Source organism: Typopeltis vanoorti, chromosome 19, assembly GCF_054136105.1.
Source record: "Typopeltis vanoorti isolate ZY-2024b chromosome 19, IOZ_Tvanoo_1.0, whole genome shotgun sequence".
Lineage (NCBI taxonomy): Eukaryota > Metazoa > Arthropoda > Arachnida > Uropygi > Thelyphonidae > Typopeltis > Typopeltis vanoorti.
In genome coordinates, this window is record NC_143567.1 from 68,333,887 (window position 1) to 68,361,739 (window position 27,853).

Consider the following 27,853-nt stretch of genomic DNA (forward strand, 5'->3'; position numbering starts at 1 on the left):
AGCGCCCTCTGCTTTCAACACTTGCAAACATTGAAGCTGCCTGTAAAGCGATGTGTAAGCTATCCCCAGTAAGCGCTTTGTGAAACAATTAAAGAATGATTTGTTAAAAAAAGTATGAAGAATCTAATACTTCTACAACTTACTTGTGTTGATGCTATCAACAGTGACTTTAAAATTGCAATACTTTTGCATTCTGAAGAATTAGTAGAACAGGACTTCTCAGAAAACGTTTCAAATTTAAATACAGATCAGTCAGTTCCTAAAGGTAAAGCCAGACAACACTAGTGAATTTGTAAATCAAGAGGCCTACAGATAAAGTAAATTTTTCATTCAATTTAAACGCTAAGAACAAAGGTTTTATTTTAAAATTTTGGATGTTATCAACCACTTATTTCATTTTTGAAAGACCCGTCTGGAGTTTTTTTGTTTTTGTTTTTTTGTTGTTGTTTTAATATCGATTTAACTGTGTTTATTATGAAAAAAATGAGTAAATCGGACATGAGAATAAAGCAACATTGGTTATTTTATTTATTTACTCAAATGAAATGAATGTTACAAAACAAGAGAAAACTATTGTTACTCAGGGGCCCGATTTTTGTTCCCACATCAAAGCCCACATGTCCTAATTTACGTAAAATTAATATAAATTAATTATTATAAATTAAAATTAATTTATAATAATTAATTATAAATTAAAAAATTAATATAAACTACAAATTAATATGTAAAACCGCTTGAAGCAAAGTTTAGTTTTATTAGCTTATTTCTGATTCCAGGATTTGATTTTGACTTGGAGGAAGTATGGTTGCCTAAGTTAAAGATGAGACAGAATAATCGTTTTCCGAATGAACATAATGATAATGGCCTTTGTAGAACAGTTCCCTCAGAATATTATTCTAGACATCAGGTCCTCAAAGGTAGGTTTAGTTCTGAGATAATGCTATTTATTTTACGTTAGATAAATTATGTATTCGAATTCTTATAACAATGTTTCGGAAAAAATCCGCTAGAGGGAATCTTGATATTGTCAGTCTTATGTTACACACTGCGCAGTAAATTTGTAATTTTCTTAACGCATTCTGGGAGGCCGGTTACAAATAAATGCGAAACAGCAAAATACAGTACCACCTGAAAAATGACATTGAAATAACCAGAGTAGAACTGTAATTATGGGTATTTGCGTCACTAGTATCCGCTCTCCCCTGGCAGAAAATTAAAGGTTTATATCTTTTTTTTGTGAAGTTCTTTGAAATCGAAATGCTTCACTAACGCTTTAACCGGTTTATGTATGACGACATATATTTAATTCTACATAACAAACTGTCAGTGCGAATAGAAATTCGAAGTGTCGGTGTCATTTGAGCCTTCACACTTGATGCTAATATCCGGTATCAAAGGTGAAGATAATGTGAGCATGGAATAATGATATAAAATTACACCCATGTTATAGTGTGTTAATTTTTCTTATGTCGACACTGGTACACTCAGCAATTTTTCGCCGACAAAGAGGTCTTTATCGGCGAGATACCTTTGGGTCATCACCAAAAGAGGAAAAAGATGGACTGAGAATGATCCATTTTGAGTATATCCTGAAAAAAAAAGTTTGGGCTAAACTATCATGAATTTGCAAATAAGGATGAAACTTTTATCATTTCTGTAGGATGCAAGAAAAGCATATTTTTATATCTATGCCTTGTAAAATTTTATTTTCAGCATAGAACTTCTCTGAAAGAGGTATAGAAATAGTTGAAAGTGTGTAGACTTATTTTCAAGGGGGATGAGATATAAATCGTAAATAGATTTGGAAATGCAGCCTTTATTCGTAATCTGTTTTTATCTAATGATAGCGTTGATATATTTGTAGCATATACACTTGAATCATTCTGATACGGAGATAGCAGAGTTTTCCTCCTGAAAAATAGAATCCGGTTCACAAACATATGCAATTAACGGCTATCATATAGTAGCTTTCTCTCTCCAACCTACAAAATCCCACTCAATATTTTCCGTTTTGTTTATTTGTTTATTTGTTCAAATTTTATATGAATGCCGATTCATCAACCATTCCTATAAGTTGGACTGTTATAAGAAAGATATTTACTGAGTTTTCTAACCATTCCTTAAATATATCGTCATATCTGTCTGTCTATATGTGTGGATCTTTCTATCTATTTTATTGAGAATTTCTATCTATTTTCTATCTACGATTTCTATTTATCGTTCTATAAGTATATTTTTTAATAATTAATAATATATTTAATTATTATTATTACTATTATTTGATAATTAAATAACTAAATAATTAAATTTAAATAAATTTAAAAAAAAATAAATAATAATAAAATAAATTTAGGAAATTTAACCTTAGCTACTTAGGTGGCGCTTTGAATATAACAGTTATTGTTTAATTAGCCTTGTACCTGTACTGATGATGCCTGTGATACTCAGGTGAAAATTCTACAAATAAAGAATAATTGACGTGAATTAATTCCGTGTTTATAATAGTTAGTAATATGTCTACTCACGATATTTCCTTACTGAAACTTATGTATATTTTTATTGGGACGATATTGAAAAATGCTGCATCTGTATGCCCATTATTATTATTATTATTATTATTATTATTATTATTATTATTATTATTATTATTATTATTATTATTTAATAATATATTTAATTATTATTATTATTATTAAAAAAAATTTTGTCAAACCTATAACTTATTCAGACCAAACAAAAGAGGAGGTGGTATTGTGGCATTTATCAAAGAAAAATACAATGTGACAGAAAAACAAACTCACTTCGAACATGCGGAAACACTAATTTTGGAACTCACAAATAGCCACAGTAGTATCAAATACACAATAAACACAATATACAGACCCCCAGATAATAATCCACTCAGTTTTCTTCACGAGTTAGAAACATGGCTAAGCGGCATCGAACCGCGTACAACACACAGGTTCATCCTAATAGGAGACATTAACATAAATACTCTTGACCACGCTTCTTCAACCACTAACACATATCTTGATATACTAAGTCAGTACAACATAAATCCTACCATTAACTCCCCAACAAGAGAAGAAATACTCAATAACTCACTAACACAATCATGCATTGATCATATCAATATACGGGCTCCCATACATACATATACATCATCAGTAATTAACGTAAAAATTGCCGATCACTACTTTGTCTCAACTTCGTTTTATTACGTTTCCTTCCACCACCACAAAAGTCGACAAAACTCGATCATACTAAAGAGCATTGTCGATGACCAAGTAAAAAATACAGACTGGAATTCCCTACTTAAAATAAACAATCCTGTAACATTATACGAGAATTTTCAACTAAAGTTCACAGAAATATACAAAAAAGCAACAAAACCTACACAAACGAGGCGACAAACAGACAACAATCCATGGATAAATGACGACATACTAAATACTATTACTGAAAAAGAAAATCTATGGAAAAAACTTAAAAAGTCACCCAGTAACACACATTTACAAACCTTATACAAAAACACAAGAAATAAACTAACAGCAAAATTCGTAGGGCAAAAAGACGCTATTACTTCCAAAAATTCATGGAATATAACGACAACATTAAGCAAATATGGGCTACACTCAACGAATTAGTAACCCGAAAAAAGAAAACTTCAGCACAAGATTTTATTGCAAAAAGCTTCGGTCAGGACACAAACCAAGAGGAACTAGCAGACTCATTCAACCATGCTTTCACAAACAACATCACACAACTCAAAAAAGAAAAACTACCAACGATCAACAAAAAACTACCGACACAAAATCAACAACAAACGATGTATTTTCCACCCATAACAAAACAGGAACTGAAAGAAGCAATCCTAAAACTAAAACCAAAGACCACTCCAGGAATAGACAAAATAAGACTCACAGACCTTATAACACACTTTGAACAAATAAATCCAATACTTTTGAAACTCGTGAACATAATATTCGACACAGGCATTATTCCACAACAACTAAAAACTGCAGTAATTACGCCAATATACAAACACGGCAAAAGAAACGATACTCAGAACTACAGACCAATAGCTACACTACCAGTCATCTCAAAAATTCTAGAAAAAATAACACACACCAGACTATAGTACTATTTACAGAAGTACAACATCATCTCACAAAACCAATATGGCTTTCAGAAAACAAAAAGCACCATTACTTTATTAGAAGACATCGCCGACACAATAAACAAAGCTCTCGACAAAAACAAGTACGCCGTCCTTATACTGCTGGACCTAACCAAAGCATTTGACACACTTGAACATAACATACTACTCACCAAACTATACTCAATAGGTATAAGAGGAACACTGCATACTTGGTTCAAGAACTACCTCTCAAACAGAACACAAGTAACAAAAATAGGTTCATGTCACAGTCGGAGTATATAAGTAAAACACGGTGTACCTCAAGGTGCCATATTATCACCCACTCTGTTCAACATATACATTAACGATGTTCATAACATATCCATAAGAAGTCAAATATTTCAATACGCAGATGACACTGCACTACTAGCAATCCACACAGACATTAACACAGCTCTCTGCAAAACACAACAAGACCTAAACGAAATCACAACATACTTCCACCAAAACGCAATTCTAATCAACGGCACCAAAACACAGATGTTGATAATACACAACCCAAGAATCATACGCCCTGCATCACTATCGATACATTGTCACACATACGGCTGCATTAACAACAAAAATACCTGCCAATGTTCCGAAATCAAATCTGTAACACACGCAAAATACCTATATAGTCTCTATATAGATTCCCACCTTAAATGGACAAAACATATAAATTACCTACATACCAAATTCCGGATCAACGCAGCAAAACTCTTCCAAGTTAAAGACATTATTCCACCCAACATAAAAAACTCCTATATCACGGTATCTGCGAATCCCTACTCAGATACGGAATAACAATCTATGCAAATACATCAAACAGCCACCTAACAAAATTAGAAACACTACACAGGCAACTCGTGTCAACAGTGATCTGGACACCTTACACGCAACAACCAATATCCGACAAACACATGGCGATACACAGAATTCTGAGCATTAAAAACCTGAAACACTACATGACATTAACAAGGAATTACTTCAACATCACCTATCGAAACAACAAAGACACATATCGTATAACACGACCTACAACAACTCTCTACATCCCCACACCCTTCAACAACTCATACGGTTCTTTTGTGAGATCACATCAGATACCCACGCAACTCAACAACCTACCAAGAAAGTTAAAACACGTAGATAACTACAGAACATTAAAAAACGAACTCTGGAAAATATACCAACAAAGTTAAGAAACCATTAACACTAATATACACATCACAAATCACTAGCATCCAATGCCTACATCCCATACATAAACAGTAGCAACAACACAAATAGTGAAGGCTAAATCCCACACTCGTCATAAAAGCTAACCCAAGCTTCGAAGTAGGTGGGATTAACTTGCCTCACTCATCTACAAGTAATAATCCTTATAAGCAAATTCAGAAATTTGTATGTATAATCACTCTTTCTCAAACTTTAAAAAAAAATAAAATAAAAATAAATAAATAAAAAAATATACAAAAAAATTCTGTTTAATCTTCACTGTTAATATTAGAAGAATATGTGTTGTAAATTGTAAATACATAACATAAAGGCAAAAAAGTATTATTAAAAATTTTAATTGAAAACCAATGTAGGAATTGCAGCACTTAGTGCTGAACTCTGTAAAATTATAAGGTGCAATGTCACACAAGATGTTTATTGTATGTATAAATATTTTAGCAATCAATAAAAAAAAATAATAATCTATTATTATTATTATTATTATTATTATTATTATTATTATTATTATTATTATTATTATTCTCATTTTAGTACATATGCTTTGGATACTTTCTGAGTAACTATTTGTGTTCTAAGTGTATCGCGTATCTCTGACGTAGGTACTAATTGTTTTCAGTTCTGGAAGCGAATCTTTGTTTTAAATATTTATTTTCCTAATGAAATTTCATTTTCACTGTTTTGCAACCTCAAAATAATAACTATATTTATAATATAACTGCATATAATGCTTTTTAAAGAAAATTATTACAATATTATCTGTTGTAAAATTGATATAAACTTGAAAAAGGCAGCGTACCTTGTTTGGATAGATTTAAAGAACTTGGAAATATTATTTTAGAAAATGACAATTCTTATGTGATCTTTGAAGCTAAAAAAAAATAAATAAAAATTTCATGATTATAGTTTTATTTTAATTTTACCAGTATTGCATTCCTTTTGTTAGAATTTATTAATATTACTTCGGCAGGGAGGCTTCCACAATTTTTTTTTTGCGAGGAATCCCACCGGGATTCCTTTAAAAAATTAAAACGATATAATAAGCATATAAAGTGCCGTGCCATTGGGAAAAGTTTAATTAATATTAATCTGAAGATACCATATTGGCATATCATATCGAAACACAGTCATTTTTATGCGTATCCACTTCCTCTTGTAATTGCTTCCATATGAATCAAAATATAGGAGTATTTATGAATTTCATTCTTAAACAAAATTATAAAAAAAAAGTATTTAAATTGTGAAATTATTTTCCTTTATTTTCTGATTTGTTTACAGGCCATTTATCTCCCTCTAGAAAATCGGAAAGTGGTATGTATTTTTTTTTTTTTTTATATGTAAAGAAAAATATAATAATAGCATAAGCCAAAGTGGATATTAAATCCAGCATTATTTCAAAGCCGAATGTAGAAACTATGAAAGTTTCGTAAGTTGACCTGAGAGCTTGCGGGAATATATTCCTCGGCATCCCCGAGTTGCCTTGGTATGGACTACTTAAAAGACAGGCGCTGGCCAAACATCTATCTATCTATATATATATATATATATAATTATTGGTTCTCTTCAGAGACCTGGCAAATAATTTTGTATCGCCGAACTGAAGCCTTTTGGCTCTTAATTTTAGTAATTACTTTTACTAAAATTAGACTGAGTTCGCTTACGAAAAATACATTTCACTGACATTTCAAATTCCTTAGTACTGAACGAGTGTTTTTGTTCTCTTAAGGTTTCTGACTGGTCTCTGAAGAGAACCAACCAGTTTGAAACAGCTTCCAGGCCAGTGAAACCTTATCAACATGTACTAATAAAAGGCGAATATACAGGGTGTCCCAAAATTCACGCAAGATTTAAATTTAGCGCCATTTGTGCGGTAAAGTGTTGCCAACGAGGAAAAAAGACAGCGTGACAGTTCAGGGTTATTAAAAATGACCACACACAGCGAAGAGAGTTCGTTGAATGGATTATGGAACAACAACAAATGGATGCTTATTTTTCGAACAAAATCATCTTCAGCGATGAGGCTCATTTTCATCTTGATGGCTTCGTTAATCGACAAAATTGTCGCATTTGGGGTTCAGAAAATCCACGAGTGATTGTTGAGAAACAAATGCATCCACAACGTGTCACTGTTTGGTGCGGATTATTTTGGGCTGGAGGCATCATCGGTCCATTCTTCTTCGAAAATGCGGCTGGTAAGAATGGTGCTCGCTATCGCGACATGATAATCCAGTTTTTTGGGCCTAAATTGCAAGATATGGATGTGGACGACATGTGGTTTCAACAAGACGGTGCCACATGCCATACAGCCCGAGAAACAATTCAATTACTGGATGAGTCATTTCCTGGTCGTGTAATTTCCCGTTTTGGTGATCAGAATTGGCCGCCCAGATCATGTGACTTAACGCCGTTGGACTTTTTTCTTTGGGATTTTTTGAAGTCTAAGGTTTATGCCAACAAGCCCACACCTTGAAGGAGGAAATTGAGCGCTGTATCAACGAAATTCAGCCACATTTATGCAAAACGGTCATGGAAAATTTCGACAAAAGAGAGTGTATGTGCCATTTACCCGATATGCTATTCCATACATAACCCTATACTGTATACTTTATGAATCAATAAGAAATTAAATTTTTAATTAAAAACCTGTGTTTTCTATCAAAATTACTTCTTGCGTGAATTTTGGGACACCCTGTATATTCACCTTGAGCGCTTGGGCAGCGCCTATGTCTTTTAAGTAGCCCACACTAGGGTAAACTCGAGGATTCCGTGGAATGTATTCCCGCAAGCTCTCTGGTCTCTGGTCTTTCATAGTTTCTACATTCAGCTTTGAAATAATGCTGGATTTAAAATTCACTTTGCTTAAGTAATTTTACATCGCCGAACTGAAGGCTTTTGGCTCTTTATTTTAGTACTAATAATAGTAATAGTAATAAATAATAATCAATCTATATCGATTGTTACTTGATTTTCTTTAAATTTTAGGTTCTTCGTATTCCATCTTTCGCACTCTGAGATATGAAAAACTAAAGATGTGTTAACAATATAATAGTGTGTGTGTGTGTGTGTGTGTGTGTGTGTGTGTGTGTGTGTGTGTGTGTGTGTGTGTGTGTGTGTGTGTGTGTTTATTCAAAAGCACAATTTTAAGAAAATATATTATAATAATAAGAGACAAAGTTCGTTTATTTAACCTGATGTTGTATGCGTTGTATATTGTTTTCGCGAATGTTAGTATTGAAAAGTTTTTGCTCACATAAAAAAGACTGTTTGGAAATGAGTGACATTTATGAAATTTCAGTGCGACTCGATTTGAACATTTCTCAACTTGTCATTCAGACAGTAGCGACTTCTTTTGATTTTAATTTAATATAGAGCGAGTTACCGGAAGACATTTTATCGCGATTTCTTTCTTCAGCTTAACAAAAAGAATTATACCACGTAATACTTTGTGTGTAGGATGGGGGAAGACACAAAAGGATGTTCTGTCTAAACATTCGTTTTGTTTACTCTTTCAATATAAAGGTTCTAAAAAAAAAGAAAAGAAAAGAACTTCAGCATTCCAATACTGTATGGTTATCAGATTTCTGTCGGTGCAGTAAAGTTGCCAAGTGTTCTGAAGGTCTAATGCAAAGACACGCGTTAAAAACTGTTTGCTTTTCTATTTTTATTATCCATCTCCTACTATATCTGTAGATTTAAAAAATAAATATATAAAAAACACCGTTCCAGCTACATGTCACAATAACCTGACACATTTTTCCTCTTAAATTAAATCACAAAAATTTAGTTTGCGAAATAACAGGTTTTATGTTTACTTTTGACAGGAATAAAAAAAAAAGGATAGAAATTCCGTCTATTCTATTCTATTTATCTTTTTCCATCTATTGAATGTCACTTTGCTATATCAGATGAACCTATTTCTTCATTTGTTTAAAGTGATTGGAATTCAACTGGAAACTCGCTAAGATAAAACCTCTATGTTTTACTGCATGATTCAGTATTTGTGGAAGTAAATATTTCAGATATTTTGTAAGAACTATTTGTTGATGAATCATGCTGTGTTGGAAAAAGATATTTTACTCCTCTTATTAATGTAAACAGTCTCGCAGCTCAGTAAGTATAGACGAAGCCCTTTGGTCGGAAAGACCTGGGTTCGATTCCCGTCTATGACGTGAGGAACCTTTATCTGGTCTCTTTCGACTAAGGGTGAGTTAGCCGGTCTCCTACGGAGGTAGGGTTTTTTCACTCGGAACCTCGGGTTTTTCGCCCCTTAGAACAGGCAAACCGGCCCCGTGAACACACGTGGATTACAGTCATGAATATGTCTCAGCCATATGCCGGGTTCGAGCTCGGATAAAATTGGGGGGGAGAAGCAATGGTGAACTACCCTGTAAAAATCTCACTAGGATACTTTGTGGGCAATGCCTACAAAGTCACCTACGTTCGGAAACGACTGATAGGGAAAATCAGATAATGTAAGAAAAAAAAAACATTTACTAACGTCTTCATTTCTTTATATTAAAGCTGTTATGAATCCCCAACCACAAAAGATTGAGACTTAGTGCTCCAATCACAACCTGAACATCTCAAATCTGCTCACAGAACACGCATATCTACAGACATAAAATACTTATCCTTAGAGGGATGCAGCAGAGGAACAGCAAGCCAGTTGCATTAAATTACCTAAAAAATTCCTAATTAGAGGACGCACCCGTATTGGAAGGACAACAGTTGAATGGATAAAAAAAAAAACTAAAAATATAATAATACTCCTTCAAGTATGAGTATTTAAGCGATTGTTGTATATAAAAAACAAGTCTGTAAATATTATAATGATAATATCTGGAGACTTGTTTTATCAACACAGAATTGACTCGTATATTCAGTGCAACTTCTTGACAAATTTCAGTAAAATACAAAATACTAATAGGAATAAATTAAATGAGCCTGAGAAAATGTTCACCCCCCCCCCTCCTTTCGAAATACATCTAAAGCTTTGTTCGATTTAAAAAAATGGAAATTGTTAAACCATTTTTAATAAAATATGATAAATACCAACTTTTATCAAAATCTTATAAGTGTTATAATGCAAGGAAACGAAATAATAAAATAACCTTAATAGGGTGTTTACGTACTGTATAAGTTCAGCCATTAAGGTCACTTGTATCCAGTTGACTACTACCTATAATTGATGACAAACACGTTCAGACAGACGTAGTAGGATTGTCCTGTTAGATAAGATAAGTGCTATATTTTTGTTGATATATGTCATCTACATTCAATAAAAATATCAGATTAATCTGCTATCTTTCAATGCAAATAACACGTAGCGAGAAATTTAGGGGAAACTTAAGTTTCTCGCTTCCCTTGAAAAAACAGAAAGACTGGATGGAAAACATATGCAACTGATAGACATACAAGAGAGAGAGAAGAGAAGAAAAACGAAGAAAGAGATGATACGATTAGCTTACGCAATACAATCTCCACAATCAGGCAGATCAGTGAGCCGATTTGCGTGGTCATTACAAGACCTGACAATTATTCCCGTGTTTGAATCGAATAGTGTTAGCGTTACATCCATTTGGGTAACCCTAAAATTAACACTCCTGCTTTAGCGATTGTGTTTTATCTGTCTTGTTGTAAAATGTATGACAGAAATGTCGAGTAGTGCGGTAACATTAATATTCTAATGAAATCTAATAAAACAGTAGCTGAAACTAGAAAACAGTCTCTAGTGGACAAAGATTCAATGCTGCATCTCACTGACCGAAGAAGACACAAATATCACGCTTCAAAGCGAAGAAATGTTGATCAGGTTTTACCAAATGAAAGCTTTCGAGCACATTCAATGAATGACTGCATTTCTTCTTTCAGCAGACGATATTCAAGGAATGATTAACTTCCAGCAGAACAAACAGTCAACCGATAATCCTTACATGGATACTTTGGAGTGTTTAAGGGCGATTGAGGAGAGGGGGGGATTTAAGGGAGATTGGCCTAAGTTGCCTCTTTGTAATTTAATAGAACAACAATTCAATGCAAGCGATGCATCTTGTATTTCCTAAGATTAGGCTCATAACGCGTGAATGTGACTGGCTAGCAACAAACTAAAGTCGCTGAACCCCCAACAAATGTCGTGCATGGTTGTATGATAATCAATGACAAGAAGATCGTTCTTCGGTCATTTAACTCACCACTTGTTCGTTGGTATACTGCTGTGACAGCACGCACTTTAAGATAACTAATATATGAATATGTTTGCCATAGCTGATTCTAATTTGTAATTCCGAGTCGTTACTTAGAAAATCCTCAAAACCTATCTGGTCATTATCATCTGTAGTACTGTTTCGTCATGTTTTTATACAAAAATCATCACGCTTATCTTATGATAATATGATCCATGATTTTAGAAATATTTGATTTCTCTTTTAAATTTATTAATTCAATTGATTCAACCATTAATTCAACTTGAATGACTTTAATTCAACTTGAATTATGTTACCGTTCAAAAAATACAATTAGATATTATCACCTTTGAGGGTGTCCGGATAATTTATTACACCCTGCTTCTTTTCTCATTAACAAAGAGAAATTTTTCTTCTAATATCTGAAACTTCAATCATCATTAACAAGTCTTGGAACAAGCTCCTGAAACTAAACTCGGAAGTGCTACCCTCTTGAATACCTAAGCCATTCATATATTCTCTAAACACTACTCTTGTTATCAACCCGTCAACTGTTTTCCTAACCGGTTCATGCATTTGAGACAGTGGGTATAATAATCAAGCCTCAACGTTTTAGAATCGAAACAAAACACTTTAATGTTGTAGGTGGGGTGGGAAGGTTAGATAATTCTGAAACGTTATTCTGAACAAAGAACTTTTCAAATCACGTCAGTTCTCGTTTCCCGTTGGACGGTGAAATTTTTCTACTACCTAAGAGTATACACAAAAATTCATGCCACAGTTAGATTCGAACCAGAAGCTTAATGAATGGATGAAGAGAAAGGATGATATCTGCTCACTCAAAGAGTTGAACATAATTATAAGCAACTCTCTTTTCATGTCCTACCATTATTAATATCCTAATTACTCGACAGAAGAAAAACGTTATTCAATCGCCTACTAGCAATCACGTGAATGATGTGCACCGTCCCTTCTAAACTGCGTAAATGAATAGGTATACATAATCATCAACAAATATGAGTGGATTTCAATCAGCAGATGCATATCTGGAAAGCTAGAAAAGGCTTTGAAAACGTTAATATCATAACCATTTTTATGATCGGTCTTTCGTGACCTTTTCATAAAAAATGAGCAGGTTTGTTATAATTGATCCTGGACACGATTCCTAATTAATTAATTTTTCATTGCTTTGTGTACAATCTTTAGAACTAAATGGACTATAACGCTTTACAAAATTGATCTCTCTTTGATGAACTGAAATAGCCCTTGCCAACTTTCAGTCAGCTACCGATTGAAATTAAAATGAAAATAAAAACAAATCGTTGAAAGAGGCTTGATTAACCTACTGCTCAGTATACGAAGATATACAGGGTGTCCCAAAATTCACGCAAGAAGTAATTTTGATAGAAAACACAGGTTTTTAATTAAAAATTGTACATTCTTATTGATTCATAAAGTACAGTATAGGGTTATGCATGGAATAGCATATCGGGTAAATGGCCTCCACGGTTTTGCTGGCACAAAAGAGTACGTATGTCGAAATTTTCCATGACCGTTTTGCATAAATGTGGCTGAATTTCGTTGATACAGCGCTCAATTTCCTCCTTCAAGGCGTGGGTGGTCATGGGCTTGTTGGCATAAACCTTAGACTTCAAAAAATCCCAAAGAAAAAAGTCCAACGGCGTTAAGTCACATGATCTGGGCGGCCAATTCTGATCACCAAAACGGGAAATTACACGACCAGGAGATGACTTATGCAGTAATTGAATTGTTTCTCGGGCTGTATGGCATGTGGCACCGTCTTGTTGAAACCACATGTCGTCCACATTCATATCTTGCAATTTATGCACAAAAAAACTGGATTGTCATGTTGCGATAGCGAGCACCATTAACTGTTATTGCCTTACCAGTCGCATTTTCGAAGAAGAATGGACCGATGATGCCTCCAGCCCTAAATCCGCACCAAACAGTGACACGTTGTGAATGCATTAGTTTTTCAATAATCACTCGTGGATTTTCTGAACCCCAAATGCGACAATTTTGTCGATTAACGAAGCCATCAAGATGAAAATGAGCCTCATCGCTGAAGATGATTTTGTTCGAAAAATAAGCATCCACTTGTTGTCGTTCCATAATCCATTCAACGAACTCTCTTCGCTGTGTGTGGGTCAGTAGGCTTCAGTTCTTGAGTCAGTTGAACTTTGTAAGCATAAAGATGCAAATCTTTCCTGAGAATACGCTGTAGAGAGCTTCTCGAAATGCCCAATTCAAGACCACGGTGGCGAATTGATGTTCCTGGACTCTCAGCAACACTCTCACGAACTGCTTCGATGTTTTCTGTTGAACGACTTGTTGAAGGACGGCCAGAGTGTATAAGATCACTAATTGATCCAGTTTCCTTGAATTTTTTAATTAATCTTTTCACAGTTGATGAAGTTAAATCACTATTCCGACCATATTTTGTACGAAAATTGCGAATTGTAGCTGCCAAACCTTCATTATTTTTAAAATATTGCTCAACAATGAAAATGCGTTGTTCTTTCGTGTAGCGCTCCATTTTTAATAACCCTGAACTGTCAGCTGTCACGCTGTCTTTTTTTTCTCGTTGGCAACACTTTACCGCACAAATGGCGCTAAATTTAAATCTTGCGTGAATTTTGGGACACCCTCTATTATCCCTATTAGTATACTGTGTATTTTAAAATGTAAAATATAAAAATGTATTTTTTCTCACAGTTCTTTATTTTATTCGAATCCCGCCCACAAAAGGTTCGAAACCTATAACACAATATTGTGAAGGTCCGTGTATCCTGTCCTATAAACCAAACATACAACATTTTTACCACTTTAGGCTTACAATAAGCAAGTGGTGAACTAGGAAATGAAGTTTATTTTACAACTAAATCCATTCACAAGTATTCATAAGTGAGCTTCAAACTCATAGCCTTTTCGTTATACTACGCTTTTGCATTGGACACACTTTTTGGAGTTTAATAGGCATACAACTGTCGAATAGCTTTCTTTGAATAGTGTGAATGTTACAATTATCACTTACAGTTCTCGCGAAACCAGCGAGTTTACATTACTATGGAACTTGGTAATTTGAAATACCTGGTTTTGTCAATAAGAGTCGACTCAGTGAAGGTCACAATTTTAATATAGGTTCTTCCTTGCCCATTGACTATAATCTAATGCAGCATTTCCTGTTGATATTAACTAATTAATTTTCTTCTTTTCAATATTTAGAATCTCATACCTTATCACCTACTATTCCTTCAACATGGAGGACACCACCAGTGTTTACGTTCCGTCCTGGATCGTCAACGAATTTAAAATCGTCGGCATGGCCTTCTCGTGCTCATGATGGTACTACCTCAGTGACTCACAGTAGCCCAACAGAGTCAAAACAAAGCACTCCAACATCTTTGAGCCCAGAAGTGTTTGATTTCTGAAAGAAATAAATCTGACCATTTTGCTTTGTTTCATTTCAATGAAAATCCCATTGGCTATCATGGGTGTCATAATAAAATTATGATACCTGATTTTTAAATAATGATATTGTTGCTACGATGTGATACACGACTCTCCTAAATGTTTGATTCATTATAAAAATAAATGGTCGTAAATAAACAACATGAACGTTTTATACAAAATATTGCGGTTCACCGCATTATTTTAAAATTTTAAAAGGTTTTCAACAATTCTTTAAAATGTGTTCGGGACGCCATTTCATATTGTGTTTGTTTAAGCCTAGGGTTTGAACACGTACAATGGTTTAATTTTAATAAGCTACTTCTATGCTCCAAAGAGTATTTATTTATTTATTTATATGAAAATTTGAAGACAGTAGGCACAAATCTGCACGTTTTACATTTAAAAATGTTTAAATTAAAGCTTTTATTATAAACGTGAAGTTAATACCTCAGTTACACTGTTATAAATTATTGTGAACTTGCGTATTGGAAGAGCCATATTTACATCATCTCTTATGTCTTAAAATTCTGAAATATATATTGTTTTACATAATTTTACAACTGTTTTTTTATTTAATTACTACATTCTTTTAAAATTTTAATATAAAATTTTAATTTAATACAATATATAATCATACTAAAATAAGTTTTAGTAAGCTTGCGTAGCTGTGTCATTGTATCTTCCACAACGCTAGATCTGCAGAACAAAAGTTTAATCCCCCCCCCCCCCTCCTGGAAGAAACTTGGATTTTTAACTAAAACCAGAAAAACTTTAAACAACCTTTTATTCATGAGACTTTTAATTATAATTTTATAATTTTAATTATGGGAATTTTCCCAGAAATAATGCCTTTTATTCATCTGCTGTAAACTCACCTATTTAATCATTTTTGTGATTAAAATGATTACTATAGGAAAATAAACTAACAAATAAATATAATGCATATTAAATATATTTGGTATTTATTCCAATAAGACAAGAGATTTTTCACATTTTTATAAAATGTGCAAAAGTAGGTCCAGTCACATTATCGTGTAGTTAATTCATTTTGAACTACTTTCTGATGTTAACTAGCGTTTGCTTGTTTGATCGCTATTTTAATAATAATAATGATATTTCATTGTGAATATAATAATCAGAAAGAATATATAATTTCTTCTTATCGTATGTTACTTAAATAAATATAAATAAATTACATAAAAATAAATAAACAAAAATAAATATCTTTCTTAAAAGATTTATTAATTTTTATTTATTATTATTTATGAAAGATTTTTTTTTATTTATACATGCCATTATGAAGTATCTTTTATCTTCTTGTTTTTTTCTTTATCTTAATCTTTTCTACATCTATTTAAAGTTCATCGGTAAGGGCGCTTATGGTTGCCGTATTGCATCTGGTTACTATAACTATAGTGCGACCACAGATGCGAGACCCCCAACACTTCTGCGCATGGAAGAAGAAGGCGAATCCATTCCGATAATAGGGTAATCAACGCGTTTCGTGAGATGAGTGTTTATTATCATATGTCGGAAAATTAGCTTTTCTTTTATGAAAATTCTAAGTTTTAAAGTGGTAACTATTTTGCTTGTACAACAGTTGGAAAATGGTACGTATAAAGCACGTGATTTCGCGTCTTGGTAATGAATTCGTACATCGCCTTATTCCTTTCTCCCTTTCAACATGAATTGACTCTTCTTGACACATTGCCAACCGAGGAGCTCGCATCTGCGGTCGGACATTATTAATTAGTATGTTTATCGATCCTGCCATCAGTAATAAATGTACTATAGGTTTACAACTTTTCTTGGATGGGAGTGACATAAAAATGTACTTTTGTTAGAAACGGTTGATGTTTTAGACCATTAAATACTAATACTAATCATCTGTTGGTCATTAACTAGAAGCAATTTATTTAAGAAATTTCTTAATTACTAAGAGTTAATTACTAAGAGTTAATTGCTAATGTTCAATGGTTTCAAATTAAATATTGTTAACTGGTTTTTAGATAAACCATTAACCGAACGATATGACACATAAATAAATTGGAAAGAAAATAAATCTAGTAGAAGCAATTTAAAAATAAATTGAAATAAATCTGAATTATGAAAAAAGAACTCAGTTCTGTTAAAAGTGGTCTAAATTACAAGCTAGAAGAGAGAAATATATAAACATTGAGATTCGAGTTATTGTTATTGTAGATATAAAATATAATGATGTCTTTAATATGTGATCAGTGTGTTATTGGATTATTTCATCGCCCATAGAGTGAGATTATTTCTCCACTTATTGGAGGCCTAAAGTGGCTTGAAAAATTAAATTCCATGTTTGAGCTCTGTGTAAAAACATAAAAACCGGACTATGTAAAAACAAAAAAATTACAAAAAATATTTAAATTAATAAAATAGGAGAAAAAATTACCTTAGCCCAACCCAAGGTATGAATGTACTAAAATAATAATAATAATAATAATAATAATAATAACTATTCTGATATCTCTTCTGGTAAACAAAAGGGTTCCGATAATTTCAAGAGATTATATCTCGTATAATATCGCGAGTTCTAAATTGCTCTTGAAATCTTTTTAGAAACGGTTATACAAATTGATTATTATACTAATTGAATAATTATCATCATTCTAAAGATTTATTAGTTGTTTTGCAGAATTTGCGCGCACATGCACGCTTCTTGTCTTTATATGCTGGAACGTTACTTCTCACCATTTTATTATTATTATTATTATTAATATTTCGGGCAACTCCAAGGAGTCGACAGACTCATCGAGGGAGGCCCTAACATCATGTCAAGAACAACTATTCGACATTCACACAGTATCTATCGCACCTCGCCTTGAACTCATTCACGGTCATAGCACCCACAACAAACTCTGGCAGCTTATTCCGTTCATTCACCACTCTCCAAGTAAAAAACCTAGCTCTAACACCCCTGCTAACCACATTCTTGCTCAGCTTCCATGTATCCATCTAAATGTGACAGATTTATATTCATCTAAATGTGACAGATTTATGTGTGCTTGTTATGCGCAATCACCTGGCTTTTAGAGTAATTGCTCTCAGCATGATATTTATTTTTATGAAATTATTTTTTATTATACACACGTTTTTTAAAGTAATAACAATGTATTATTTTGCAAGTTTGCTTTCATAAAATGAAATCCCGTATGGATTTTCCTTAAATAATATTATTTTAGAGCTAAAGGTCTGGAATGATATTTTGGATGTTGAAGAATATATCTAGAACTATATCTCATTAAGGGGATGACGCTCTTTTTGTAGAATTTTGAATTTTTCTAATTCGAAAGATAACACCTTAACATAATTTGAAAACCATTAAAGTATCCAAAAACCTGAACTTGAATAGAATCCGAGATTTATCTTATAATTACAAAAGGGGAGGGATCAGAAAGACACGAAGAAAAAGATGAAAATTTACATAAGATTTGAGCGAACACGCATTCTCTTTCTAAGAATCAAGCTTTTTTTTTTTAATGTTCTAGAGTACATTCTAGTGCATGTATAATATACTAGTATAATATGCACTGATTATATGAATATTCTATGTATATGTATATAATTTATGTATGTATTGCTGTGTTGTAAACTTATATAATAATTCCACTTCTTATGTAATAACTTTTGCATAACCTAGTTATATGCCATGCATTTTTGAAAATGGTCACAATTTATATAATGTAAATAGCAAAATTTTAATGCATATACCTTAGATACACATCCTCATCAATATGTAAATAGTTAGCCATTACAAATCATGACAAATTTAATCTTAGAAGCCATCAGTTAAGTTTATGTAAAGTCAAAAAATAATAATAATATGGCTTCTCATATAAAGATGCATGCACAGTAAAACTTCTCCACATTATCAAATTTTTTTGTTATGACGCTCCAGTCTTCTCTACAACCGACTAAAATATACTTTTTAATACTTTCATTAAAATATACTTATTTCGTGGTTTTTTTTTTCATTTTAAATTTATATCACGTTGTTCCATAAGTACAATATATACAACATAAAAGGCCTACCTATGCTGTATCCGATTACCAGAAAATTATTTATTTATTTATTTATTAGGAGCCTAATCAGTTTACTGAAAAATATAAATTTCACATTGCTGATTTGACGGGTTGGCGTCAAATTGCCTTGAAGATAGCTGACTTTGCACAAAAATATGTGAACAGCCTACAACAAAATATCAACGATAAGGGATAACAGATTAATTAACAGGAGTAACAACTGGTTCCTTTTCAATTGCAGATGCAGCCGCCAGGGTGGAAGACGCGGTATTTTTATTTCTAGCGAAATAAACATTTCCTCAATAAATAATACATTACAAAATATATTGAAAAAAATCTATATAAAGAGTTTAATTTATTAAAAAAAAAAAGCTATATATTCCAAAGGATCTAAATCAATAGGGAAACATTTTATAAGTAGATTCTAGGCATGTCTTTCCCCTTCCCCTTTAAATGAGCAAAAAAGATAGATAGGTTGTCTGTTGATATTTTCAGACTACATCTAAACTATGCGATTGCCTTTTACCTTCTTTTCGAAAACAGGATTTTCAGCTAAAAATCCTGTTGAAAAACCCAGATGAGCACTAAATCTGAGAAGTTATACAGCAATATACATAAAAATAGATTGTTTCTATGATACAATATTGTGAATCCTCAAATATTCAATGATTACGATGTGTGTACTTATGTTTGTTTCCTTTCTAATGCTGAATCATACTTGATTGGGCATGATCATGCTTTGCAATTGTTCAAATGTAAATAAAGGATATTCCAGAACATGTTATTGTGAATGTTGTAACTCAATACAATATTAGGAAACATTTTTAGAAAGGATGATATTGGACTGTATATGAGATAATTATTACACTTCTGTGAAAAATAAACATGAATTTTAATATTTGTCCTATTTTTTTAGAATGTTTTATTTACGAATATAAAATTTGGATTAAATTGGGAGCGCTTAGTACTCCTAATTTTATCCCATTATTAATCTCAAAGGATGTATCGCTACCCTTTAATTAGAAAATCTAAAGTTATTACAGTTAAAAGAGCTCCGCCTGCTTCCCTTAGGGAATAAAAGACATTAGAGTATTTTTTTAAACCTCAATTAGGATTCCGTCCAGTTTCATACGGGGGGGGGGAATAGATGGCAAAGTTTTCCAGCAGGAAACTTGGATTTTTTCCTCCCGTAAAAAGGATATGAATAGTTACTTTACTATTAAACTAAGTTTAACCAATTTATTTGGCAATAACAAACGGTTGGGAATAAATTGAAATAGCATGGTACTGAATTGGACAATGGCTATTTGGCTGTATTTAATTAGTATTGACTCTGAGGCGAGTATTTTTTATGTTAACTGAGTTAATTCGGTGCCCAATTTGTATGTTTTTCTGGGACTTTGTGAGGGATTACATTGCAAAAATATCAAAACTGAAAAAAGTCATCGTTCCGTGTACCGTTACCCCCCCCCCTCCCGCACACACACATATTACATCTTACATTCCAATAAGAAAATCGTTCCAAAAAGATTTTATAATTATACACAATTATAATTGTGGTATTATTTTTTATAATTGTGGTATTGGTAATATTTTTTACACTTCAGCAGTAATAGAGAAAAATAAGATTCAGATATTTTAACGTTCTTGGTAGGAGACTAGATCTACATCCTATGCTGTAATTTTGGATCTTAAAATCCTCCTTAAATAACGTAGGAAGAAATAATTATAAACACAGTGCATCAAAGTTTACACTTATAAAACTAGAAATTTATAATATGAATGAATATGTGCTATTTAAAACTAAAGACTAAGCCCTTTTTTAAAAAAAAAATTATATAAAATGAAGATATATGTTAAGAAAATTCCATTTTTTAACCCATTTAATATGTTTGCCAGTGAACGGGAAAGTTGCAGTTATTATACGTGTTGAGTAAAGCACGATTTTTATCATCGAAGATCATGGTCGAAAGTAAAGCAGAAATAATGCTCTCTTTTTTAAAATTAATTTTTTGTTCCTGTTTCAGCTTTCCCACTTTACTATATTAGACAATAATTATCTATTATTTATTTAATGCGATTTAAAGTTTTATTTTTGTATTATGTGCGTAATGTTTTTCAGCCGTTAGGTGTCGTAGTATGTTTTGTTTCATCTTTGCGTTGTGTCTTTTGGTTATTTATTTGATATTTGATAATCTTTGTTTATTCCTGAACCGGAATTGTATGACGGTAAGAGCTACCAAAAATATCTTCTGTAATTATATTTAATCTACAGGTATATCTTTTTTATGATTCCATAACTTGTAGAATCATAAAATTATTAGTTTCTGATAACGACTTCAAGCTCAAGACTAGGTGTATTTTATCTTCAACAGAAAAGCAATGAGAAATCAGAGCTTCTTGCTAAAAATACTTTAAGCTTCGCTATTATTATTATTATTATTATTATTATTATTATTATTATTATTATTATTTAAACATCTCCTGGAGTCAAGACTCATCAAGGAAGGCAATAGTAAGATGCATTCTAACAGAGATAATGTTTATCTTCGCAATTATTGTATTAATATTTTAAAATGCAGTATTAATGTTTGAACGTATATTCAACAACAGACACAGAGTGATATAACTTTTGCAAACACACAGTTATTCTGAATTTTAAAAAATGCAACATCTAAGTTCATTGAATTAGAATACCGTTGTAGTTTATTTAAAGATTAATATTATATAAAGATTAACAAACACTGTATTATATGTGGAGTGGAAAAGGGTGGAATATCGGCATTGTTTTTTAATTCAAGAATTCCCTGATGAATCCAGTCGTGTAATAAAACCTGTAGGATATCTTTACACCAATGTAAGGAAACGCATAAACACAGTCAAATTTTAATAACTTAAAATTCGGGAATTTAATTTAATTTATTAGCAATTATTTTTATATTAAAGATTATTAATAATTTTAATACATTAAACGTATTAAATTAAATACATTTAATTTATTAAAGTTTTACTGGAATTTGCGTGTTTCCCTACATTTTCTCCGGTCATTAATTTTACTAGAAATTTGAAATCATAAGTTAGACAAATAAAAAAGCCTTAGCAGTTCCTGTTTCAGTAACATCTTGTCAGTGGCACACCCAGAGGTGGGGGGGGGGAAATCCCCCCAAAGTAAAAGGAAAAAACACTAGAAAATTTTCCAAAAATCTTTTCCTAATTAAAATTCTTTTTTTTTTCTTTTTTTTTTTAAATTTATGTTGTGTCGTGTCTTCTATTTTTAAACTACTTATGAATTAGCGATTATTGCAGATGCTCAGTCATAGGTCGTATCCGATGTGTAGTGTGTATTCTCAACTCGCCTCCCCCCACCTCCCAAGATTAAATCCTGAGTGCGCTACTGCATCTTGTAGGCGCACTCAATAACTTAATACCTAAAATTATCATATAAAATCCGTATATCTTATCTTCAGTTTCTAAAATAATGTATTGAAATTCTGTATAAAGCAATTTATAAAACTACTTATTATCTGAATAAATGTTTATGTAGCATTTTAGGACGCGGCGATAGTGTTGATTGTGTGTGTATATGTGTGTGTGTGCGTGCGCGCGCGCGCGCGCATATTGCAGTCAAAATGGGTATTCTGAAGGTCTGGACAAACATGGCTGCGACGGGTAGGGAATGTTTTGTTTTTTCTGTATGTAAAAGATATAAACTGACCCAAAGCCACAGTAAACTAGTTGGTGTGTACAGTGACCACGTGATAAGTGTAAAGCAATTTTCGCCGTGGTGCAGTGTTGTTCGTCCCATGTGAGAACAGTCTTCCCAAATGCGATTCGTCCTTCTAATCAACGTGTCCATTTCGAATGCACCTCACCATACAGCAACTTTTTTCCTGCTTATCACGTGTTCACCATTACGCTAACAAGCTTAGTGGTAATCGGTTTGTGTGTGTGCTTTAATGTAGAATATGAGTCACATCTCTCGATGTGTGTGTTTTATTTATAACTTCCAGTCGCGCTGTCCATTAGGAGATCGAAACTTTTTTTTTTTTTTAGGCGGGTAAAAGCGGTTGACAAATACATTTTTTGCTATTTCTCATTAATATAATCTACTTGTTTTTTTTTCCTCCCTAATCATTTATTTTAAAGTTTTATATGTATTCTTGATTAATAAAATATATAGACAGATTTATTTTATTTTTTATTTTATTATTATTATTATTTTAAGAGCTATTGAACTCGCTCCCTTGTTCTTAGCGAGAATTTGCTACCTGGAGAGTGGCTACAGACTGGACAAACAAAATATTTGCTTTTAACTTTAAGAAAACACTGAAGAATATGCGTAGTATAAGGGAAGTCTAGTAACAAATATTAATGTAACGAATTATATTTTCCAAAGAATCAATGTTGTTTTTACTGTTCATTGGCTTATTTCTTATTTCATTCCATTGACTACTTTATTTCATTCACTTCCTTCATTGACTACTTCTCCTAATTGGAATAGGAGATTGGTATATATATATATACCTAATTGGTATATATATATATATATATATATACACTCTATAATATAACATGATAATCCTTTTTTGTAACGTTTTGTGTCACGTTTTTTGTCAAGTTATTTGAAACGTTCTGAAACTCACGGACTACCCTGAGTGTCGAGTCTTCAAAATTCGAGTCATCAGAATTCAAGGAGAACAGGCCTACCGGTACGGAACTCAGGGGGTTGGGACCGTATGCGCCGGGGGGGAACCCCCCTTTCTAGTCTTCAAAATTCGTGTCATCTGAATTCAAAGAGAACCGGCCTACCAGTCCGGAACTCGGGGGTGTTGGGCGCCGTATGCGCCGGGGGGGGGTGACCCCTTTCCAGTCTTCAAGATTCGAGTCATTAGAATTCAAGGAGAACCGGCCTACCAGTCCGGAACTCGGGGAGTTGGGCGCTGTAGGTGCCAGGGGGAGGTCCCCCCCCCTTCGATTTTTCAAAATTCGAGTCATCAGAATTCAAGGAGAACCTGCCTACCAGTCCGGAACTCGGGGAATTGGGCGCCATAGGCGCCAGGGGGGGACCCCCCCCTTTCGAGTCTTCAAAATTCGAGTCATCAGAATTCAAGGAGAACCGGCCTACCCGTCCGAAACTCGGGTGGGTGGGGGGGGGGGGGGTTTGGACGCCTACGGCGCCCAATCCCCCGAGTTCCGGACGGTATATATATATGTACACACAGTTTTTCATTACCTCGTGAAAGTAGACTTTGAGGTTCATGAGGTTTAAATACAGAGTGGCCCAGAGGTAAAAGGGCAGTTGCCAGAGCAGTAGTCACTACAATTTCATTAGTGTTTTATAATTGATTATTATTATTATTTTAATTATTAATTGATTTCTGCTTGACGAAATGCGGTGCCTGTGTGATGGGCCACCAGCCCATTACAGTATTTTTGCATCTAGTTCGCCGGATGGACATTTTCCTCAGCGGTAGATTTGTTACCGTTAAGTTGAGGAACCTTCGCGATCACAAGATGTTACTCTCCGGATTTTTTTTTTTTTTTTTTTTTTTTCCACTCTAGGGAACTCTAAGCAAAGCGGTTTAGGCTCACAAAACCAGACAACTGAGTAACTTAAACAGAAAATTGTTTTGTTTAAGCCCACAGATTACTACGGATTTATGTCGGAAGGTGTACAACTCTGCGGGGAAAAGAGTTGATAAATACATTAATATGAATGGAATTTTAAACTCTGAACATACATTGCATATACGAGTATATTATATTCTGTAGTTTTCTGCTTAAATGTGGATTCTCTGATTAGCCGATTACTTCTGGATCTTTCTGTACATTATTTACTATGCAATATCTTATTAGTATTCGTATTATATAACTTTGTCAGCACAAATACTAAATGGTCATTAGACTGAAGAGTGGTTCAAAGTATAGACAGTGTATTTATTAGAATTAGTATAACAGTAATACAGAAACAAATGTATTATTCCCAACACAGCCTTCATTATTTTCAATGCGGTCTACAAGGTTTTATATGCTAACAGGGAAAAAAAAAACATGAAAAACGAAAAAGAAAGAAAAGAAAAAGAAAAAAAATGCTGGTGAGAAAGTTACACATGCATTTTCATCTCTTGCCAGCTGGCAAATAACAGCTTTTCAAAGCACACTTGAGCGACCCAAAAAACAGACGATATTGTGAGGGAGGATGCTGTGAGACTTCAAACATCTGGAAAGTTTACACAATTTATAAAGCAGTATGGGAAGTAGGAGAAAGGCGTTTGTCATGCAACAATACCACACCTTGTGACAGCTTTCCTTGACGTTTATGTCTTATCGTTGTCTTCAGCTGATCAGGAAAGAATACTGTGAATATACCTTTCCTGATAACGTACATGGATTAGTGCTTGTGAATACGAGAAAAGTGGCAACATCATTTTCCCTGTTGAAGGTCGTGCTTTCCATTTTCTTGACATGCGACTCTGTGCGCTTCCATTTCAGCCTCTATATATCTCCGGTTCGTAGCGTAGATCCCTCGTTTCGTGACAATGTATATTAGGATTAAAAAAAGCTCACCTTTCCTTGTGATATGTATATGATATATTGGTTCAAATGTCGAAACGGTGACTTCTCAGGAGGACACAATTTGCATATTTTATTGGTATTTTATGGATGACTTCATAGGCATAACTATGAAATATGACAAATCCTTGTTTGCTTTTCCAGTTCGTGGATAGTGGTGACTTGTTGAGAATGCTATCAATAATAAGTTGTGGGATTTTTCAGTGTTCTCATCAATTGATGTGAATGAGTGCCCTGATCATTCTTATCAGCAATATTGTTTGACTCTCTCTGTGAATGCATTCATCCACCAGTATATGTTTCACCCCAAGAAAATTCTCTTTGTCATACTATACTATAAGTCTTTCATGGATTTCGCGCATCGTCTGCACCTTCAGTCCACAAAAAAAAACAGAAACATTGCATGCTGTTCTTCTTTGATACGTAGAATCAACGAAACGGATTAGTCAAGGTCACATATCTCGCTTAAATAGCAATGAGATTTAAGGTTTCTCGTACATTCAACAGTAGGACATCAGAGAAAAATAAATAATAATAAAACCAACTACTTTCTAACATATTATTGAAGAATTAAGCAGAAACACATAGTCTAGGCTAGCGTTTCCCAAAATTTACGTTACTGGGGACTTTTTTTTTCTTTTGTATAAATTTTGTTGCCCATATTTGTATCTGGTATCAATTTGTCATCGTGCTTGGACTAAGTGTGTGTGTGTGTGTGTGTGTGTGTGTGTGTGTGTGTGTGTGTGTGTGTGTGTGTGTGTGTGTGTGTGTGTGTGTGTGTGTGCGTGCGTGCGCACCAAAGTGACCCATAAGTCGCAAGGGGGTTTTAAACATTTAAAAACTTTTTTATTTATTAATTATTTTTATTCCTTTTTTTGTTATATTTCATTATTTTTTTTGTTATAATGAAATACAGAACCTGGAGATTTTATTATTAGTTATGAAAAACCACATCACGTCAATGCCTTCCATTTTCGGCTTCACAAAGATGCTTTCTACGGAATGTTCCATAACAGCTGTTAATGTTTCTGTTTGCAGTGCCCTAATTTCTGCACGAATGTTCTCCTTCAGCTGTTCGATTATCTATGGCTTGTTCACATATACCTTTTCCTTCAGGTAACTCAGGAAAAATAAGGACAGGAAGAATTCGGGAGCCGTCAATCTGCAGAACGTGATGGTCAATCAATTGCAGATCGCGAAATTATCCGCTCTTCGCATTCTCCGAATACAGATTTTCGAAATAAAATTGCCCAATTTTGGTGCGTTGTTAGGTTGTGAACTTTTCCATGATTAATTTCCTGATGTTCCTTAGAATAACTGAAAAAATAAAATTAAAAAATTATTAATCAAAAAAGTTATTCACATTTAAAACCCCTTTGTGACTTAGTCACAAAGGGGTTTAAAGAGTTGTTTTTTTTTTCATTCACCCACATATACAGTATATATGGGTCAAAAAGTGGTGTACATGTTTTCATTGTTTAATTTTAATTTTTATCGCTTATGGCTTTGTTCTAGTTGATTTTTTTTCATTCACCCCCATATACAGTATATATGGGTCAAAAAGTAGTGTACATATTTTCATTGTTTAATTTTAATTTTTATCGCTTATGGCTTTGCTCTATAGACACCTTACATGCCACATTTAGATTTTTATATTTTCTGAGGAACTTTTTTTTTTTTTTTTTTTTTTTTTTTTTTTTTTTTTTTTGCAAGAACGAGTACTCCGCCGGGACCTACACTTTAGTAAACGCTGCTAGACGGACACTTGGGAGGCAAGTGTGTTTAGCGATTCAGACGCTTGTTTGAATTAATAAAACCTGTTAGCGACACGTACACATGTTAAGGTTTCTCTTTTTGAAAAAATGAGGAAAATTTCTGTTAAATAATACCATGTACCATGGCCAGTTGCACAGGGGATTTAACGCATTCAGCTGTTCATAGTGGTGTTACTTTTGTAACTTCTTTTAATACACTCTTCCTTGCTCTATAGGGTATCTTGTATTATTTTTATGACTCCCTTCACGCATATGGAAAGCGAGTGAAAGAACAGAATAGAAAGGAAGTAGCATTCACTCTTTTTCTTTGTACAATCCCCCCCCCCCCCTATACGAAAGACACAAATTTTCTTCTTTCCTTAGGGGAAACGCCCAAT

General features: G+C 33.3%; 1 protein-coding gene across 1 annotated transcript in view; it reads right to left on the reverse strand.

Annotated features, from left to right (window-relative positions):
- Nucleotides 1–236: 236 nt before the first annotated feature.
- sra (RRM_RCAN_like domain containing protein Sra) overlaps nucleotides 237–27,853 on the reverse strand; it is a 155,505-nt gene continuing 127,888 nt past the window's right edge. The window contains exon 5 of the mRNA XM_090409652.1: nucleotides 237–259. The gene's annotated coding sequence lies outside the window, so the exon portion shown is untranslated. The remainder of the gene's footprint in view (nucleotides 260–27,853) is intronic.